Genomic DNA, 19,406 nt, shown 5'->3' on the forward strand with positions numbered 1-19,406 from the left:
GCTCCCTAATGGATGAGGTTTCATGGTGTATTGGTAAACATTTTGGACTCTGAATCCATGATCTATATTTAAATCTTGGTAGGTTCTATTGGTTTTGTTGTAAGTACAATACAGTTAATATCTCTGAGAAAGAAAATATCTATAAATTGCATAAATTAAGAATCTTACACACTGAGAGACAGGTTTATCTGTCATTTAATTCCAATAAAATGTATCCACTAAGAATCTTATACTCTGACAATAAAATGTACTTGCTACCATATGAATGAGGTTTCATTGTGTACTGTTAACAATTCTTGACTCTGAAACCTATAATCTGTATAAAAATTTGGTAGGTCCTAATGGCTTTTTTTTGTAAATACAATGTAATACTTATCTCTATGATTATTATTCCTGTAACTTGTAGAAAATAAGATCTCACACTCTAAGAGAAAGTTGTATATGTAGTGTTAGAATAGAGGTTCCATGGTGTAATGGTTAGCACTCTGGACTCTGAATCCAGCAATCCGAGTTCAAATCTCGGTGGGACCTGATGTGTTTTAGTACCTTCAGTTTAAGTTCTTGATTGACAGAAAGTCTTCTTTTTCATACATATAATCATTTTTTTAAATCACTGATTTTTGTAAATATGTACGAAAAGCTAAAAAAGGTAGTTATAGAAATGTATGTAATTATATGAATTGTACTATATAACCCAAATAAGCGTTGATGTAAATATATGTACAATTATTGCAATAAAATGTGTCTTCTAAGAATCTAACATTTTAGAAAAAAATGTTTAGCTCTCCCTCGTGAATGAGGTTACTTGGTGTATTGGTAACCACTCTGATCTTTGAATCCAGTGATCTGTATTTAAATCTTGGTAGGTCCTATTGTTTTTTTGTAAGTACCGTTCAGTTTATATTTCTCTGAGAGTACATTCTAATAAAAACTGTTTAAATGCTTCCTCATGAATGATGTTTCCTGGTGTATTTGTAACCATTTTGGACTCTGAATCCATGATTTGTATTCACATCTTGGTAGGTCCTATTGTTTTTTTGTAAGTATTATGCAGTTCATATCTCTGAGAAAGAAAATATCTATAAATTGCATAAATTAAGAATCATACACACTGAGAGACAGGTTTATCGGTAATATAATTCCAATAAAATGTAACCTCTAAGAATCTTACACTGTGAGAAATTTTTTTACATGCCACCATATGAATGAGCTTTCATGGTGTACTGTTAACAATTCTGGACTCTGAAACTAATAATCTGTATATACAAATTGGTAGGTCCTAATGGTTTTATTTGTAAATACAATGTAGTACATAACTCTGAATGAATATTTCTGTATCTTGTAGAAATTAAGATCTTACACTCTGAGAGAAAGTTTTATATGTGTTATTAGAAGGGAGATTCCATGGTGTTATGGTTTGCACTCTGTACTCTGAATCCAGTAAATTGAGTTCAAATCTCGGTGGGAACAGGTGCATTTTAGTACCTTCAGTTTAAGTCCTTGATTGACAAAAACTTTTCTTTTTTATACATATAATACATTTTTTTAAAATCACTGATTATTGTACAAATGTACTAAAATCTAAAAAAAAGGTAGTTATAGAAATGTTTGTAATTATATGAATTTTACTGTGTAATCCAAATAAGCATTGATGTTAATATATGTACAATAACTTCAATAAAATGTGTCTTCTAAGAATCTAACATTTTAGAAAAAAATGTTTAGATGTTCCCTAATGAATGTGGTTTCTTGGTGTATTGGTAACCACTCCACTCTGATCTTTGAATACAGTAATCTGTATTTAAATCTTGGTAGGTCCTATTGGTTTTTTGTAAGTACCATTCAGTTCATATCTCTCTGAGAGTACATTCTTATAAAAATATTTAGATGCTCCCTAATGGATGAGGTTTCATGGTGTATTGATAAACATTTTGGACTCTGAATCCATGATCTATATTTACATCTTGGTAGGTTCTATTGGTTTTGTTGTAAGTACAATACAGTTAATATCTCTGAGAAAGAAAATATCTATAAATTGCATAAATTAAGAATCTTACACACTGAGAGACAGGTTTATCTGTCATTTAATTCCAATAAAATGTATCCACTAAGAATCTTATACTCTGACAAAAAAATGTACATGCTACCATATGAATGAGGTTTAATTGTGTACTGTTAACAATTCTGGACTCTGAAACCTATAATCTGTATAAAAATTTGGTAGGTCCTAATGGCTTTTTTTTGTAAATACAATGTAATACTTATCTCTCTGATTATTATTCCTTTAACTTGTAGAAAATAAGATCTCACACTCTAAGAGAAAGTTGTATAAGTGGTGTTAGAAGAGAGGTTCCATGGTGTAATGGTTAGCACTCTGGACTCTGAATCCAGCGATCCGAGTTCAAATCTCGGTGGGACCTGATGTGTTTTAGTACCTTCAGTTTAAGTTCTTAATTGACAGAAAGTATTCTTTTTCATACATATAATCATTTTTTTAAATCACTGATTTTTGTAAATATGTACGAAAAGCTAAAAAAGGTAGTTATAGAAATGTATGTAATTATATGAATTGTACTATATAACCCAAATAAGCGTTGATGTAAATATATGTACAATTATTGCAATAAAATGTGTCTTCTAAGAATCTAACATTTTAGAAAAAAATGTTTAGCTCTCCCTCGTGAATGAGGTTTCTTGGTGTATTGGTAACCACTCTGATCTTTGAATCCAGTGATCTGTATTTAAATCTTGGTAGGTCCTATTGGTTTTTTGTAAGTACCGTTCAGTTTATATTTCTCTGAGAGTACATTCTAATAAAAACTGTTTAAATGCTTCCTCATGAATGAGGTTTCCTGGTGTATTTGTAACCATTTTGGACTCTGAATCCATGATTTGTATTAACATCTTGGTAGGTCCTATTGTTTTTTTGTTAGTATTATGCAGTTCATATCTCTGAGAAAGAAAATATCTATAAATTGCATAAATTAAGAATCATATATACTGAGAGACAGGTTTATCTGTAATATAATTCCAATAAAATGTAACCTCTAAGAATCTTACACTGTGAGAAAATTTTTTACATGCCACCATATGAATGAGCTTTCATGGTGTACTGTTAACAATTCTGGACTCTGAAACCAATAATCTGTATATACAAATTGGTAGGTCCTAATGGTTTTATTTGTAAATACAATGTACAGATGTAGCCACCTTTATCTTGAGTGGCCGCGGCGGTTGTCCCGTTCGACCATACGCAGCGTACTGTGGCGTAGCGAGGCGCGCCTAGCCACAGAGAGGCTATCTAATCGCACGGAGACAGACATTTGACGTTTGGCGTTACCTTTACGTGTAATACCTGCGATCAGCCACCAGATGTCGCTTTTTACAATCACCACTGCGCATGCGTGTGGTCTCCCGTAAAATACAATACTGACATACATAATAAGGACTACTTTACTAAGGCGTCTCATTACGCTGCATACAGCAAATACTGTACTCATTACGCTGCATTATTTAATACAGTACTGTACAGTATATACAGTACGACACCGACGCAAATACAGTAGTACAGCATACAGTATATGATCCATCTACAATACTTTATGAATACTGTATGTGAGCGTGCAAGTCCCGCAGACAAAACACAGTACTGTAAAACCAGTAGTGTACACTGTCGCAAATGGATGTGTGTTACAAGTTCACTATTGCCTCTCAAGATTAGGAATTTTCTACAGTGTTATCGTCCTAATCCCGTAGCCATTACAGCATAATCAAAACCAACGGATTATTACATTTGTCTGCGGCGAAGTGGTGAAGTGTTTCGCTTCCTATACTCAGAGTCCAGGGTTCGATTCCTTAAGTACTGTACGAATGCATGTTACTGATAGAGTATAGGGTAGAGAAGGGTCGTGGCGCCAAACCAATATGAGCTGCAACCTGCTGGTCAGATAGGCTAACCCCGTGGCCAAGTGTGTAAGTGGCAGAAAAAAGTTTAGACCAGATGGTGTGCGCTAATTGGTGAAAAAAAAATGTAGAATAGTACTTCCCTTATAGAGCTTCTAGGCGTGGGTTTTACCGCATATTCATATCACATTGATCCATATGTGGGAGAAAAATGAACATATATAGTGTAATACGTTTAAAATAGAAGGTTTTAATACAGAAACAATGACGGATAAGGTAAAAAATAATAATAATGATATAGGCTCCAAATTTTTGGTAATGAATGGAAAATTACCAGAGAGCAGAATAATATAGGTGTTTAAAAGTTAGCCTTAAAATTCATGTTGACTGCTTGATACTGATAATATTATAAGTCCAGGAGTCAAGTAAAGGTGGAGGTTTACCAGAATGGATGAAGTGAGTGCACATAAGATGTTGCCCAGGGGAGATAACGGCTCCGGAACCAGTACTCCAACGTCCACAACGCTTCGTCTGTCTGGTAAAGCTTCCTGTGATTTGCTTGTCATACAGTGCCGACGCGTTTCGGGATACCTCCTGCATCTTGATGAAGCCTTGATGAAGGGAGGTATCCCGAAACGCGTCGGCACTGTATGACAAGCAAATCACAGGAAGCTTTACCAGACAGACGAAGCGTTGTGGACGTTGGAGTACTGGTTCCGGAGCCGTTATCTCCCCTGGGCAACATCTTATGTGCACTCACTTCATCCATTCTGGTAAACCTCCACCTTTACTTGACTCCTGGACTTATAATATTATCAGTATCAAGCAGTCAACATGAATTTTAAGGCTAACTTTTAAACACCTATATTATTCTGCTCTCTGGTAATTTTCCATTCATTACCAAAAATTTGGAGCCTATATCATTATTATTATTTTTTACCTTATCCGTCATTGTTTCTGTATTAAAACCTTCTATTTTAAACGTATTACACTATATATGTTCATTTTTCTCCCACATATGGATCAATGTGATATGAATATGCGGTAAAACCCACGCCTAGAAGCTCTATAAGGGAAGTACTATTCTACATTTTTTTTCACGAATGCATGTTACTGTAGTTTTTTTCAGACACTTTATTATTTTTTTTATTCACATACTGCAAACCAGGGCATACAGTAGCTGCATGAGCGGTTCTATGCGATCGAGTCCGGTGTACCATAATGTGCAGGTTCTATGCAGGTTAAGGTACTATGCTCCGTACACAGTACACATACAATTCTGTAGCTGGGCAGACTGAATAGAAATGGCTACCACCTATGACTCCTTGCCCCACAGAGGCCCTAGGCTACGGAGCAAGTAATAGTCCAGATTGTACAGACTATGGGGCAATGCTGAATGAGCGTCACAATCCCCTAGCTAAAATACACAGTATGCATATTATGGTACACCGGACTCGATGACATACTGTAGCACACTGGCAAAATGGCCGCCGCCCCTGAACCCTTGTGCAGGTTATGGGGCAATGCTGAAGGAGCGTCACAATCCCCTAGCCAAAATACACAGGGGAGGGATAAGCTACTGTAGGATTGCATACAGTATTACGGTACACCGGACTCAATCGCATAGCACACTGTCAAAACGACCACTACCCATGAACCCCCACCTCCTGAACCCCCACCTCGTGGCAGGCAGCAGTTGGGTATGGAATGAGAAATGGCATAAGCTGTGCAGGCTACGGGGCGATGCTGAAGGAGCGTCACAATCCCCTAGCCAAAATACACAGAGATACTGTAAGCGAGGTCTATGCACATTACAGTACTGTACGTTACACCGGGCTCGGTCGCATAGCAAACTGACAAAACACAAGTTTTACAGTACATACAGTAAAGCAGGCCAAAGCTGCAGGAGAGTTTCTACTGTAAAGGTTCTATGCACCGTACGGTAATGTACACATACCTGTACAATTCTATAGCAGGGCAGACTCAATTGAAATGGCTACCGCCTGTGACTCCTACAGTAGCTCCTAGGAGGCACTCAGCTATGGAGCAAATAACAGCACAGATTTTGCAGGCTACGGGGCAATGCTGAAGGAGCGTCACAATCCCCTAGCTACAATACACAGGGGTGATAGAGATAATCGAGTGGCTGGAGGGGGGTCCCCTTGATTTAAGGGGCCCCCACTCCTCCAGGGTACTCCGGCCAGGTGTGACTAGTTGGGTATTTAATTCCATGGCCGCAGGGACCTGTATAAAAGTCTCCCCCGGCTGTGCATTATCTGTCCAGCTAGTGGAGCCCAGTGCTGATTCAAAAAATATGGGGAACCCCTACGCTTTTTTTGTCCCCCTTATTTTTTGCACCAGGACCAGGCGCAGAGCCCGGTGCTGGTTCTAAAAAGATGGGGGATCCCGTGTCCATTTTTTCCGTATTCCTTCCGGAATTCGACTGCAATTGCATATACTGTACAGTACTGTACCCCTTAATGTCACTGCTTACAGTATACAGTATTTAGACATGAGCTTGTGTACAGTATCTGTCATGAGGTGCTTTTTTCACTGACACTATAACTTTTTTCTATTGTGATATACTGTACAGAGGCGGCAAACTAGCCAAACGGGAATAATCAGCTTCTGCAGAATAAAATGAGATGCTACAGTACATGCCTATATTCTGTGAGTGACTGCGGCTCTATGAAATTAAATCAGAAAATTTAAATATGAAATGCATTACTAATGTGTGGCATTACTGTACTGTATGTGTATAAGGTGTACTACAATATTTTCTGGTGTAACATAAGGAAAGGGCACTACTGCATGGTCTAATGCAGTGGTTCTCAAACTTGGTCCTCAGGACCCCACACAGTGCATGTTTTGCAGGTAAACCAGCAAGTGCACAGATGTATTCATTACTAACTGACACATTTTAGAAGGTCCATACAGTAGGTGGAGCTAATTTTTTCACTTGTGATTCTGTGAGACCTGCAAAACCTGCACTGTGTGGGGTCCTGAGGACTGAGTTTGAGAACCTGTGGTCTAATGTAAATAAAGATGAATGTGGTGGGGTGTAATGTGAATAAGGGGCATTACTGTTAGGAGTAATGTGGTACTATGATATGATGTCATGAGAATAAGAGACACCACTGCATGATATAATGTGAATAAAGTTGCAGTACTGTGTTGTGTCATTTCATCTTCGGGTATTATTGTGTTACCATGCCCCTTCCCAGCAAGAACATACTGTACACTGTTTTGGGCTGGCACTAAATGTGCACATTGTTCTTATTTAGATTATAGGGGGTAGGAGCGCCAAAATGGGTGATGGTGCTGGGAAAGGGGTGCAGGGTTAGAGGCGGAACTACGTAGCATCTGTGCAAGAGGGCATCAGCCAAAATCTAGCCTAGGGCATCATGTTGGTCAGGTTTGGCTCTGATAATACTGTATACTGTACTCTTACTGTACTTTGCATTCAATACAGATACTGTTTGCACACAGGTTTTACATGAATCATTGGCAATGCTGCAGGAGTGTCTCATTAGGCAATCTAAAATATACCACGACTATGGGTGGGGATACAGTAGGGAAGTTCTGTCACCATAAGCTGTCTGCTGTGTATAGCATATTTCCATCTGAGATGCATTTGTGTGTTTGTAATAAGAAAAAAACATTTTACTGTACATTTAGTGGATACAGTATTTCTCCCCCATAATGACGTATCATACTGTACAGGTACCCTCATGTACTGTACCGTACCATACTGTAAAATTGAATATTTATTGGAAAAACATCAATATTAATGTAAAAATAAAGTATTACAACATCCGATTCCATGTACTGCACTGATCAAAATGTACAGTACTCTTATTCAGGACTTATAAAACTGAAAATAACTGTTCATACAGTACACATCAATAACATTACTACTGTATAATATTCTACATTAGTTTATGCAATAATCAGACAAAGGCAATTTTATCATTTTTTTTAATAATGCACCAATTTAAAATTTTAAACAGAAAATACAGAACTACATATTTGTGGCTTGACCATTTCTTTCAACTACAACAGGTAATACTTTATACAGGTGATTTATATAATTATTACAATGTTCAGGTGTGAGTACTTCTAGCCAAAATTTCTTTATCCCATCCACCAGTTGCTGTTTTGTTGTTGGCTTTGCAACACTCCTAACGTACCTCTTCAATTGAGCCCACACTAATTCGATTGGGTTCATGTCTGGTGATCTAATTAAAAAAAAAAAAAAAGCGTATAGAAAAAATTAATTACAGTACATTACAGTAAATAGAGAAAATTAAACATACAATATTGTACTGTTTATTAAACAAAATTTTTTTTTACAGTACTAGAGTGCTATCCAAAATTTTACTTGTACACTGTTGAAAGAATACTCACTCTGGTGGTGTGCGTTCCCAATTCATACCTTTCTCTTCCATAAATTTGGCTGAGGCGGAGTGTTTAGGATCATTGTCTTGGAATATCCTATGGTGAGTTGGGTAATATTTATTCACAAATGGCACCATACATTTCTCTACTATTGTTTCTTGGAAATATTTCTTATCCATGATTCCTACAGAAATCAAAAAATGTTGTTCATTAATAAGCAACTCCTTTTATTGTGCAGTTACACGTACTCTACAGTACAACATGTATTTTTACAGAACACAGGCACAGAATAAAGTATAGTACTGTACTGTACCTTCGAAAAATAATAGGGGACCAGCTCCTAATCGTGATATGCCTCCCCATACATGGATTTTCAATGGATGCTTTGGGCGTGGTTTTAAAGAGATATGGTTACGTTTCCTGAATGACATTCTGGAGAACCGCTCAAGGGCAACAGACGATTCATCTGTGAAAATGACATCATCAAATGTTTCACCACTCTCAATCCATCGCCGTGCCTGTTCCACTCTCTTTTCTTTATTCACATCTCTTATCATTGGAGATATCCTGTGAAGAGCCAAAAATAATGAAATCAGATACAGTTATGAAATTACAGATTTACAGATTACTGTATATACAGTAGACTGTATGTGCAGTATACTGTATTATATACCTACTGTATACATTAAACTGTACATACAGTACATTAAGTTACATACAGAGTAATATATATATACATACTGTACATACACACAAACACACACACACAGTATACAGTATGTAATCATCACAATAAGCCGGCAATGCTTCATTGCTGTCTCTGAGTGCCTATACAGTAGGTATCTCTTTTGGGATAGAATACTGTATATACAGTATATACACACACACATACTGTATATAGTATAAAGTACACACTCTGTATAATGATTTATGGCATTATTATATCACGTATCAAGGGATTATTAACAGTGCATTTACTGTATGGTTTATACTGCTTTCAGTATTTTACCTTGTTGCGCCAAAGGTCCATCCCATTTTCCGTCGCATCCTTCTGATGCTGGTGGCCGATATGTCCAGGTCATACTTGGAATGGAGAATTCGTTTTATTTGCAGAGCAGTACGCTCATCATCCTCACGAGTTAGTTCCTCCACAATTTGTTGCACTCTCCTACAGTACAATACAGTATGAAAAATATGAATTCATGAACAGCACAATCACAGTTACAATTGATGAAGTTTTTATTTTATTTCAAAAAAATTGTTTATGGTATAAAGCAAGTCATTTAAACATTACAGTAGTGTACAGTACGTACCATGTGCATTTTGTAGGAAATACAAATCTGGGCGTTGTTCTCTCGAATGCATGATAGCGCACCGTTTCTAAAGTGACTATAATGCCACTTTCCTTGAGCCATGCATGGATCTCTTTGATGGTTTTATTTTCTTTTTTCATGTTGGCGATTATCTTGCTCATCGTTTTGTTGATAGTTACTGGCATGTGCATCTCAATATAGTAGTTAAAAACACAGGGGCCTATGTGGATAAGCGAGTTCTATGCACACAAAAAATGGCCACCGACCGTGAACCCCCAGCACGTGGCAGCGCTCGGATATGTAGTGAGATACAGTATGGCATACATTTCACAGTTCAGGGGGCAATGCTGAAGGAGCGTCACAATCCCCTAGCTCAATTACATTGGGATAAGCGAGGTCTATGCACATTACGGTATACCGAGCTGGATCGCTTAGCAACCTGACAAAATGGCCGCCGACCGTGAACTCCCAGCACGTGGCAGCGCTCGGATATGTAGTGAGATACAATATGGCATACATTTCACAGTTCAGGGGGCAATGCTGAAGGAGCGTCACAATCCCCTAGCTCAATTACATTGGGATAAGCGAGGTCTACTGTATGCACATTACGGTATACCGAGCTGGATCGCTTAGCAACCTGACAAAATGGCCGCCGACCGTGAACTCCCAGCACGTGGCAGCGCTCGGATATGTAGTGAGATACAATATGGCATACATTTCACAGTTCAGGGGGCAATGCTGAAGGAGCGTCACAATCCCCTAGCTCAATGGTCTATGCACATTACGGTATACCGAGCTGGATCGCTTAGCAACCTGACAACATGGCCGCCGACCGTGAACTCCCAGCACGTGGCAGCGCTCGGATATGTAGTGAGAGATGGTATACATTTTAAAATACACCGGGATAAGTTGTACAGGCCATGGAGCAATGCACAGGGACATTCATCATTTACGTACAGTATATAAATAATTGTAAACCGTAAATGAAAGAATTACCGGTCAAATACTGTATGACGAAACTGTGTCAATGAGCTGGAACAGTATGGCCTGTGAAGAAGTTATCGAAGGCAGAAACGGAGAGCAAATTATCAGGAGATTTCTGAAATGTACTGTACAGTATCCAGGACACATGTACAGTAGTGTAACAACGATGACAGTAGCACCAGAATTCTCGTTACACAATACCTGGCAGCGCAGCAGGTGGTGGTGGTGGTGGTGGTGGTGGTGGTACTGTGGGAAAAAAAATAACAGTACTGTAAGTGAAGCTGTCAATTGGAAACATGTACTGTACAGTATCCAGGACACATGTACAGTAGTGTAACAACGATGACAGTAGCACCAGAATTCTCGTTACACAATACCTGGCAGCGCAGCAGGTGGTGGTGGTGGTGGTGGTGGTGGTGGTACTGTGGGAAAAAAAATAACAGTACTGTAAGTGAAGCTGTCAATTGGAAACATGTACTGTACAGTATCCAGGACACATGTACAGTAGTGTAAAAACGATGACAGTAGCACCAGAATTCTCGTTACACAATACCTGGCAGCGCAGCAGGTGGTGGTGGTGGTGGTGGTGGTGGTACTGTGGGGAAAAAATTAACAGTACTGTAAGTGAAGCTGTCAATTGGAAACATGTACTGCACAGTATCCAGGACACATGTACAGTAGTGTAACAACGATGACAGTAGCACCAGAATTCTCGTTACACAATACCTGGCAGCGCAGCAGGTGGTGGTGGTGGTGGTGGTGGTACTGTGGGAAAAAAAATAACAGTACTGTAAGTGAAGCTGTCAATTTGAAACATGTACTGTACAGTATCCAGGACACATGTACAGTAGTGTAACGATGACAGTCACACCAGAATTCTCGTTACACAATACCTGGCAGCGCAGCAGGTGGTGGTGGTGGTGGTGGTGGTGGTGGTACTGTGGGAAAAAAAATAACAGTACTGTAAGTGAAGCTGTCAATTTGAAACATGTACTGCACAGTATCCAAGACACATGTACAGTAGTGTAACAACGATGACAGTAGCACCAGAATTCTCGTTACACAATACCTGGCAGCGCAGCAGGTGGTGGTGGTGGTGGTACTGTGGGGAAAAAAATAACAGTACTGTAAGTGAAGCTGTCAATTGGAAACATGTACTGCACAGTATCCAGGACACATGTACAGTAGTGTAACAACGATGACAGTAGCACCAGAATTCTCGTTACACAATACCTGGCAGCGCAGCAGGTGGTGGTGGTGGTGGTGGTGGTACTGTGGGAAAAAAAATAACAGTACTGTAAGTGAAGCTGTCAATTTGAAACATGTACTGTACAGTATCCAGGACACATGTACAGTAGTGTAACAACGATGACAGTAGCACCAGAATTCTCGTTACACAATACCTGGCAGCGCAGCAGGTGGTGGTGGTGGTGGTACTGTGGGAAAAAAAATAACAGTACTGTAAGTGAAGCTGTCAATTTGAAACATGTACTGCACAGTATCCAGGACCAAAAAGGGGTCCGGCCAATAAACAATCTGCATCAGAGAAGCAAGATACAGTATGCTTAAAGTATACAGTACTATATACTAGATCGCCAACAAACGTAAATTAACAAACAACTATCACTGGAATTTACCATCCTCATCCCGTAGCGAAGCACGGGTATTCAGCTATCTACAATGTTATTTATACTTTGTGTTTAATATTTACATTTAGTTTTGTAAACAGACATTCTTAACATTAACGGATTGCAGCGAGTTATCTGTGATGGTCAGGACAGGGGGTTGGGACTATAGAAATCACTATGTACTGTACACTACTGTATTTGACAATACTTACCAGCTTGGTGGCGCCTGTCCCGCCTCCTGTGACGTCGTGCTACCAGCCCTGTAAAAATATATATACAGTATAATGGCAGCATACTGTACAGCCAATGAAATTCAACATTGACAGCATCTTTATGACATCACAATAAATGGAATTGTTCATTCTAGTACCCTGCACCTAATCACTCAGGAGGGCATAGTGTACTGTACTGTCTTCAAAACTTAAGGGGCACATTTCTAAATGTGACATACAGTACACTTACAGTATCGCTACAGTACAGTAGGTCCAGGGTATTAGACAGAACACTACCTTTATAGACATTGTAACACACATAAGCATTGCCCTTATAAACATTATGACACACATCAGCATGCAGCCCTCCCACCCTTAACCATCTCAGTACTGTTCATTACATTACAAATTGATTTCATGACAGATGATGCAGTACTCACCTGAATTCATCTTATTCACGTCATGTCACAGTAGTGCAGTTTATTCACGTCACAGTACTGTCCTTGATTCACGTTGTGTCACACAGTAGAGCACCGTATTCACGTCACAGTACTGTCCTTGATTCACGTTGTGTCACACAGTAGAGCACCGTATTCACGTCACAGTACTGTCCTTGATTCACGTTGTGTCACACAGTAGAGCACCGTATTCACGTCACAGTACTGTCCTTGATTCACGTTGTGTCACACAGTAGAGCACCTTATTCACGTCACAGTACTGTCCTTGATTCACGTTGTGTCACACAGTAGAGCACCGTATTCACGTCACAGTACTGTCCTTGATTCACGTTGTGTCACACAGTAGAGCACCTTATTCACGTTACTGTACGTCACAGTAGTGCAGTAGTATATCCACATTACGTCACAAAGTAGAGATCTGCCAGTCATGAACCTTATGCAAGAGTAATGCACGTCAGAACACATTAGGCCACTGTAACATCCCTTAGAATAATTTCTGCCAAAGTAACATCCCTTAGAACACTGTACTATCTGAAACACAAATTTCGGCACACTGCAATTAAACCACACAATGCACTGCACGACTGCGTGATATGACAAACTGCACATTTCCCTGCAAAATATGATACAATGTACACTACACAAAAAACTGCAATTACCACATGTGTATACAGTACACTGCACGACAGTGCTGGCCCTAGCCAGGTACAGATACAGCCGCAGTCACGCAAAATATAGGCATGCCGCATATCATTTTAATCAGCAGAAGCTGCTGGTGCCCCTAAGCATAGCAAATGCCCTAGGCATTTGCCTACTGTAGTTTGCCTATGCCTAAGGCCGGCTCTGCTGCATGATGTGATTCACTATGTATTACACTCACTGCACAATACCATATTCTGAATGTACACTGCATGACACGCTGCAATTACGCAGCACGATACACTGTGATACATTGCATATACTGTACACTGCATGATACTGTACACTGCACAATCGTGCCCTTACTTTCTCCTCGTTGCTGGCGAGAGTTCTGTCCCGCCAGCGAACGAGGAGACGCAGCTCACCCATAGCATAGGGACGGTCACGTACAGGTACTACAGGTACAGCAGCCATGCTTATGCTCAATGAGCGATCCAGACGTCGTGCGTCTCAGACGTCGTGCGTCTCAGGCGTCGTGCGTCTCAGACGTCGTGCGTCTCAGGCGTCGTGCGTTCCAGGCATTCAACGTACAGTACTGTAGTTACTGTACTTTGTGACAGTTTCCCTTAGTTTTACATATGCCCTTTCTTTGACCACAGTATTTTCCACTGTCTTGCCCTACGCCCTTCCCTCCTGGGAGCCTTCACAGGTCTTATGCTATACACAAATACCGAAGATGCACAGTCCGTCAGAATACACTCATTTCATTCACGCTGTTTGGGTGCATTTAGCGTAAAGAATCGCTCCTGCAGATGTACTTTGATTTATGTGAAACCTGTGTGCATCCTTCCATTGACTGTCTTACAATGGAAATAAAATAATACAGTGCATTATTACAGAAAAAAAAAAAAGAAAGAAAGCACATCATGTCTCGAACCCTGGACCCCCAGTGAGGGAGGTGGGAGCCTTCACCCCTAGCCCACGACGCCTCATGAGAGATTTCTAATTTCATGTGTGAAAGTACTGCAAACAGCGCCCGGCCCTCGCCCCATTGCTGTTGGTTTATGCCTTAGAGGACTCGGACGCTCGCATTTGTAAAGCACGGTGTTTTCCTCCGCCTCCTGCTAGCCTGTTGCCCTTCCCCCATGGGAGCCTGCACAGATCATGCAGTAGACAGGGAGGGAATGCAGGTCATGTGCAATACACAAACGCCCACTGTAGTACTATTTTGCTCACTTACAGTACCGTACTGTAGGTTGCATTTAGCGTAAAGAATCGCTCCTGCAGATGTACTTTGATTTATGTGAAACCTGTGTGCATCCTTCCATTGGATGTACTGTATTGGAGAAAAAAAAAAAAATGTTAAAGTGAATGTCACGGGAACACATTAAAAATAAGGTTGGCACTTCCTTCCCATTGGTGTTGGTTTACAGTATGCCGTAGTGTACTCGGACGCTCATGTAATTGCATTTCAAAGGCACAGTATTTTCCATCGTCTCCCCCCTACCCCCATCGCCCTTCCCCCCTGGGGGCCTGCACAGGGAAGGAAATTCAGGTCCTGTGCAATGCACAAACGCTGAAGATCTACAGTACTGTTTTGCTTAGTTGGTAGCGCCAGAATACACTCATTTCATTCACGCTGTTTGGGTGCATTTAGCGTAAAGAATCGCTCCTGCAGATGTACTTTGATTTATGTGAAACCTGTGTGCATCCTTCCATTGACTGTCTTACAATGGAAATAAAATAATACAGTGCATTATTACAGAAAAAAAAAAAAAAAAGAAAGAAAGCACATCATGTCTCGAACCCTGGACCCCCAGTGAGGGAGGTGGGAGCCTTCACCCCTAGCCCACGACGCCTCATGAGAGATTTCTAATTTCATGTGTGAAAGTACTGCAAACAGCGCCCGGCCCTCGCCCCATTGCTGTTGGTTTATGCCTTAGAGGACTCGGACGCTCGCATTTGTAAAGCACGGTGTTTTCCTCCGCCTCCTGCTAGCCTGTTGCCCTTCCCCCATGGGAGCCTGCACAGATCATGCAGTAGACAGGGAGGGAATGCAGGTCATGTGCAATACACAAACGCCCACTGTAGTACTATTTTGCTCACTTACAGTACCGTACTGTAGGTTGCATTTAGCGTAAAGAATCGCTCCTGCAGATGTACTTTGATTTATGTGAAACCTGTGTGCATCCTTCCATTGGATGTACTGTATTGGAGAGAAAAAAAAAATGTTAAAGTGAATGTCACGGGAACACATTAAAAATAAGGTTGGCACTTCCTTCCCATTGGTGTTGGTTTACAGTATGCCGTAGTGTACTCGGACGCTCATGTAATTGCATTTCAAAGGCACAGTATTTTCCATCGTCTCCCCCCTACCCCCATCGCCCTTCCCCCCTGGGGGCCTGCACAGGGAAGGAAATTCAGGTCCTGTGCAATGCACAAACGCTGAAGATCTACAGTACTGTTTTGCTTAGTTGGTAGCGCCAGAATACACTCATTTCATTCACGCTGTTTGGGTGCATTTAGCGTAAAGAATCGCTCCTGCAGATGTACTTTGATTTATGTGAAACCTGTGTGCATCCTTCCATTGACTGTCTTACAATGGAAATAAAATAATACAGTGCATTATTACAGAAAAAAAAAAAAAAAAAAGAAAGAAAGCACATCATGTCTCGAACCCTGGACCCCCAGTGAGGGAGGTGGGAGCCTTCACCCCTAGCCCACGACGCCTCATGAGAGATTTCTAATTTCATGTGTGAAAGTACTGCAAACAGCGCCCGGCCCTCGCCCCATTGCTGTTGGTTTATGCCTTAGAGGACTCGGACGCTCGCATTTGTAAAGCACGGTGTTTTCCTCCGCCTCCTGCTAGCCTGTTGCCCTTCCCCCATGGGAGCCTGCACAGATCATGCAGTAGACAGGGAGGGAATGCAGGTCATGTGCAATACACAAACGCCCACTGTAGTACTATTTTGCTCACTTACAGTACCGTACTGTAGGTTGCATTTAGCGTAAAGAATCGCTCCTGCAGATGTACTTTGATTTATGTGAAACCTGTGTGCATCCTTCCATTGGATGTACTGTATTGGAGAGAAAAAAAAAATGTTAAAGTGAATGTCACGGGAACACATTAAAAATAAGGTTGGCACTTCCTTCCCATTGGTGTTGGTTTACAGTATGCCGTAGTGTACTCGGACGCTCATGTAATTGCATTTCAAAGGCACAGTATTTTCCATCGTCTCCCCCCTACCCCCATCGCCCTTCCCCCCTGGGGGCCTGCACAGGGAAGGAAATTCAGGTCCTGTGCAATGCACAAACGCTGAAGATCTACAGTACTGTTTTGCTTAGTTGGTAGCGCCAGAATACACTCATTTCATTCACGCTGTTTGGGTGCATTTAGCGTAAAGAATCGCTCCTGCAGATGTACTTTGATTTATGTGAAACCTGTGTGCATTCTTCCATTGACTGTCTTACAATGGAAATAAAATAATACAGTGCATTATTACAGAAAAAAAAAAAAAAAAAAAAAAGAAAGAAAGCACATCATGTCTCGAACCCTGGACCCCCAGTGAGGGAGGTGGGAGCCTTCACCCCTAGCCCACGACGCCTCATGAGAGATTTCTAATTTCATGTGTGAAAGTACTGCAAACAGCGCCCGGCCCTCGCCCCATTGCTGTTGGTTTATGCCTTAGAGGACTCGGACGCTCGCATTTGTAAAGCACGGTGTTTTCCTCCGCCTCCTGCTAGTCCTCCATTCCCATTATGCATTAGCGAACTCAGACGCTCATATATTTTATATTTTAAAAAGCACGGTGTTTATACATTGTACTGTACATTATTCCTTTTACACAATTACTGTAGTTGCGTCTCCATACACATACAGTACTGTACTCCATACTTTTTCCACCGCTTCCCGTTACGCCTACAGTATTGCCAGAGCTGTAGATCAATCCGCCGCTATACTGTACGATCGAAAGTACTGGATTAGTGGAGCATTAGCCACACAGTGGTGGAGATGTGTAATGCATGATGAGTATCTAGATCGTCTCAACGCGCCTGCCTGTGATTAAACTCAGCTATCGCCTTAGCGTGGCTAAACGCCCGTCTCGGCGGAGAAACAGTCAAGATAAAGTTGGCTACATCTGTAGTACATATCTCTCTGAATGAATATTTCTGTATCTTGTAGAAATTAAGATCTTACACTCTGAGAGAAAGTTTTATATGTGTTATTAGAAGGGAGATTCCATGGTGTTATGGTTAGCACTCTGTACTCTGAATCCAGTAAATTGAGTTCAAATCTCGGTGGCACCAGGTGCATTTTAGTACCTTCAGTTTAAGTCCTTGATTGACAAAAACTTTTCTTTTTTATACATATAATACATTTTTTAAATCACTGATTATTGTAAATATGTACTAAAATCTAAAAAAAGGTAGTTATAGAAATGTTTGTAATTATATGAATTTTACTGTGTAATCCAAATAAGCATTGATGTTAATATATGTACAATAACTTCAATAAAATGTGCCTTCTAAGAATCTAATATTTTAGAATTTTTTTTTTAGATGTTCCCTAATGAATGTGGTTTCTTGGTTTATTAGTAACCACTCCACTCTGATCTTTGAATACAGTGATCTGTATTTAAATCTTGGTAGGTCCTATTGGTTTTTTGTAAGTACCATTCAGTTCATATCTCTCTGAGAGTACATTCTTATAAAAATATTTAGATGCTCCCTAATGGATGAGGTTTCATGGTGTATTGGTAAACATTTTGGACTCTGAATCCATGATCTATATTTAAATCTTGGTAGGTTCTATTGGTTTTGTTGTAAGTACAATACAGTTAATATCTCTGAGAAAGAAAATATCTATAAATTGCATAAATTAAGAATCTTACACACTGAGAGACAGGTTTATCTGTCATTTAATTCCAATAAAATGTATCCACTAAGAATCTTATACTCTGACAATAAAATGTACTTGCTACCATATGAATGAGGTTTCATTGTGTACTGTTAACAATTCTTGACTCTGAAACCTATAATCTGTATAAAAATTTGGTAGGTCCTAATGGCTTTTTTTTGTAAATACAATGTAATACTTATCTCTATGATTATTATTCCTGTAACTTGTAGAAAATAAGATCTCACACTCTAAGAGAAAGTTGTATATGTAGTGTTAGAATAGAGGTTCCATGGTGTAATGGTTAGCACTCTGGACTCTGAATCCAGCAATCCGAGTTCAAATCTCGGTGGGACCTGATGTGTTTTAGTACCTTCAGTTTAAGTTCTTGATTGACAGAAAGTCTTCTTTTTCATACATATAATCATTTTTTTAAATCACTGATTTTTGTAAATATGTACGAAAAGCTAAAAAAGGTAGTTATAGAAATGTATGTAATTATATGAATTGTACTATATAACCCAAATAAGCGTTGATGTAAATATATGTACAATTATTGCAATAAAATGTGTCTTCTAAGAATCTAACATTTTAGAAAAAAATGTTTAGCTCTCCCTCGTGAATGAGGTTTCTTGGTGTATTGGTAACCACTCTGATCTTTGAATCCAGTGATCTGTATTTAAATCTTGGTAGGTCCTATTGTTTTTTTGTAAGTACCGTTCAGTTTATATTTCTCTGAGAGTACATTCTAATAAAAACTGTTTAAATGCTTCCTCATGAATGATGTTTCCTGGTGTATTTGTAACCATTTTGGACTCTGAATCCATGATTTGTATTCACATCTTGGTAGGTCCTATTGTTTTTTTGTAAGTATTATGCAGTTCATATCTCTGAGAAAGAAAATATCTATAAATTGCATAAATTAAGAATCATACACACTGAGAGACAGGTTTATCTGTAATATAATTCCAATA

General features: G+C 39.8%; 3 non-coding genes across 3 annotated transcripts; all 3 read left to right on the forward strand.

Annotated features, from left to right (window-relative positions):
• The first annotated feature begins 459 nt into the window (after positions 1–459).
• Positions 460–531, forward strand: TRNAQ-CUG (transfer RNA glutamine (anticodon CUG)). Its single transcript has one exon. It is a non-coding gene; the product is annotated as a tRNA-Gln (tRNA).
• A 1,817-nt stretch (positions 532–2,348) lies between these two features.
• TRNAQ-CUG (transfer RNA glutamine (anticodon CUG)) lies at positions 2,349–2,420 on the forward strand. The gene has a single exon. It is a non-coding gene; the product is annotated as a tRNA-Gln (tRNA).
• Positions 2,421–18,718: 16,298 nt separating this feature from the next.
• On the forward strand, positions 18,719–18,790 carry TRNAQ-CUG (transfer RNA glutamine (anticodon CUG)). Its single transcript has one exon. It is a non-coding gene; the product is annotated as a tRNA-Gln (tRNA).
• Positions 18,791–19,406: the final 616 nt, after the last annotated feature.

Source organism: Pseudophryne corroboree, chromosome 11 (assembly GCF_028390025.1).
Source record: "Pseudophryne corroboree isolate aPseCor3 chromosome 11, aPseCor3.hap2, whole genome shotgun sequence".
In the NCBI taxonomy this organism is placed as follows: Eukaryota; Metazoa; Chordata; class Amphibia; order Anura; family Myobatrachidae; genus Pseudophryne; species Pseudophryne corroboree.